We start from the raw sequence: 3,271 nt of genomic DNA on the forward strand, positions 1-3,271 counted from the left end.
AAAATCACATTATTTCTTGACTTTTGCAAAACAAACTATAGATAAAAAAAATCATCAAAATAGTTGGAAACAAATCAATTATTTCAAACATTAGCAATGAAACAAATGATCTCAAGAGTAATCTTGATGCAGTAAATTGTTAAAACTACTCTTCAAAATATATTTAGTAATGCCTAGAGGAACACTATTAAGAATTATTAATTGTCAAAAGTTGTGGTACCTAAAATTAAATGAATAATATGTGCAATATCAATCCTCTTGAAAACTATTTACAAGATTGTCTCCATTTTTCACCAATAACTAATTACTAATATAAAATTACATACACACAGAAATATAACACAACAATTGTAACATTCACAAACATTGCCATCCAAATCCAAACACATAAACACACAAACAAGTAAAAGCATCCAAGCACAGACGTACAAACCATTCAAGGCAAGAAACAAAAACAAAATTAAAGAAGATAATGATATAGTCATGTCAAACAAAGAAAATATAATGTAAATTTCAAAGTATGAAGTTTATCTCAAACATATACATAATAATGATAATCTAAAAATGTGTCATTGTTTCCCTCAATTGGAACCAGCCTAGATCCATCTAACTCTGGATCTATCATGCACTAAGAGGGATCAAATCCCTCAAGGTGCAAACCTTTCCTCAAATTCCACACTCCAAAAAGAAGGTTTTCACCTCGAGGGATTTGATCCCTCTCAGTGCATGATAGATAGGTAATTATATGGATCTAGGCTGGTACATAGACGCGATACAATTCCCTCATATAAACTGAGGGTCTCCTTCTAGGGAGATAAAAACCTAAGTTAACATAACTTCTACTATCATATCTTTCACCTATTGAACGACCAATATTGACTATGAAATTGCAATATTTTACGATGAATTCTTTAAAAAAAAAATATTTTACCCCCCTGACCCCCCTACAAAACTAATGGGCACACAAGCCCCCCCATACCCCCACATAAATGACCAGGATCCAAACTAGTCTGAAACAAGACCACTGAATCAGGATGGTAATCAAGCTTGACATCCAACAATCTCCCACTCGGAGACTAAGTATATGTAACAACCTCCTCCCACATCTACCCAAGTAACCAGCCAACTGGAGTAACCATGTGATGAGAAGTTACTATGATATGATTTGACTCCCTATGTGTTAGTTAAGGAAGTGGAACTGGTGGAACACATCACCTAAACCTTCCACATCAGCAACAAAACTCCCAGGAGCCATCCCAACCATTCAGGTAACCAACCCCTGAGACCAACTAAATTTTTAGTGCATAAAACCCCTGGATTCTCCCTTGATATGGATAAGGGTGCGCCTGGGAGGGTCCAAAATCGCCCAGAGCAAGGGAAGGGTGCTTCTAGGAAATTTTTTACACAGTGTTGTATCAGCAACTCCAGAATTTTTGCCACTTTTCTGGGCCTAGAGCCAAGGTCACTGCCCATAACTCAATGAAACTTTCAGAAATGAAAGATAACAATGGAATAATTATACAAATGTAATTACTTAAACAAGGACTTAGCTGGACCCATATTAGCCATGATATAAATTTCATCAAACATGTCACAAAAATGCAATCTATAGGTTTAAACAACATATCTTAGCATAGGGGTCTCATACTTATCTAAGAATCACTATGAAGCATTGATGCCTCATCACAATAATTTCATTACCATATATTCATTGTACATTCAGTGATTAATGAAAACATGATGAGATTCATACATTTTCATTATCATAAAACTCATTCATAACCAACATATAAACAACAAAATATCAAGGATATAACATCTATATAAACCACATATAGACAAGTATATTTAACCATAACATACCAAGGAGAAATAGAGCTCTTGTTGATGATTGCATAGGCTGACCAGGTATGGGACTTCCATGAACCACCTGATCATAGACTAGGCTAAACGAAATATTTCTTTCAACCCCTCACCCCCGTGGCATATTCCAATCATGAATGTGGGATATCATGAAGCAAATCCATCAAAACAAAAATAGGGCTTCCAGAGGGAAAACCACCTCAACCCTCAACCAGTGATTCCACCTCATGGTCAAACATCACTAACCATCACTGGATCGGTCTCTACTCAAGTTGTCCAGGGCTCCAGAGAATTTTTTCCAACCTCGCTTCCAGAACTAGTAACTCAACCCACAATTGTTGTCGAGCTCCCAGGACTAGTAACTCAACCCACAATTATCACCAAGCTTCTAGAGAATTTTCCCAGCCAAGGTTTCCAGGACTAGTAACTCAACCCACCAAGGGCTTCCAGAGCGTTTGTCCAACCAAGTCTTCAAGGACTAGTAACTTGACCCAAGTTGTTATAGGGCTTCCAGAGCATTTGTCCAACCAAAGGCTTCGAGGACTAGTAACTCAACCCAAGTTGTTACAGGGGTTCCAGAGCATTTGTCCAACCAAGGCTTTCAGGAACTAATAATTCAACCCAGAGCCAAAGGCACAAGAAAACCAACTAGAAAATGAAATTAAAACCCACAAAACCATGGCTATCCAGGCAATGGAAAAGCTAGCCAAATCCACTATCAATCCAGGCAATCCTCCATGTCAATGACATATCATGACCAATAAACCACATGCATATGCCATGCATGCCAAAACTAGTGAGGAAAACATACATGAAACTTAGGTACTACAAGAAAAAACCTTTGTAGCTATTGATCCCAATGTCCTCTTGCACTTTCCTGCTCTTCCTTTGCCTTCATGCTCCAAGCATCCAAGTATGACACACTCTCCAAGAGTGCTCCAAGAAAACTCTAAGTGTCCAAGAGTATCAGAGAGAGAGAGAGAGGAATGAGAGATTTGTTGTAGCTCGTTTTACTTTTCTTCATGTATTCAAAAATCATATATATATATATATATATATATATATATATATATATATATCAAAGTCTTGATTTAGGATTTTGATTAATTCTTAATCGTGGATTAAGCAACACTGATTAAGTGGTAATTCATAATTAAAATTAAATGGATTTTGGTGGGTCTATGTTCACCAAAGTCGGACATTGTTAAGCTTCGATCATATTGTCGGGCGCGATGGAGAGAAGAGGAGGGACCCAGTGGATGGTGCAAACCTGATGGCACTAGACCCCCGACATTTTGCCCATCCTGTGCCTACGTAAGAATGGTCAAAGATCTGCACTGACCATAGATCAATGGTGTAGGAGCTCTACGGGGGGACTCCATCGGATTTCCTTCACACAAGAGTATGC

The sequence above is a fragment of the Pinus tabuliformis genome, chromosome 7, assembly GCF_031772625.1.
Source record: "Pinus tabuliformis cultivar Carrire ecotype Pingquan chromosome 7, CPIR1, whole genome shotgun sequence".
Taxonomy (NCBI): Eukaryota; Viridiplantae; Streptophyta; class Pinopsida; order Pinales; family Pinaceae; genus Pinus; species Pinus tabuliformis.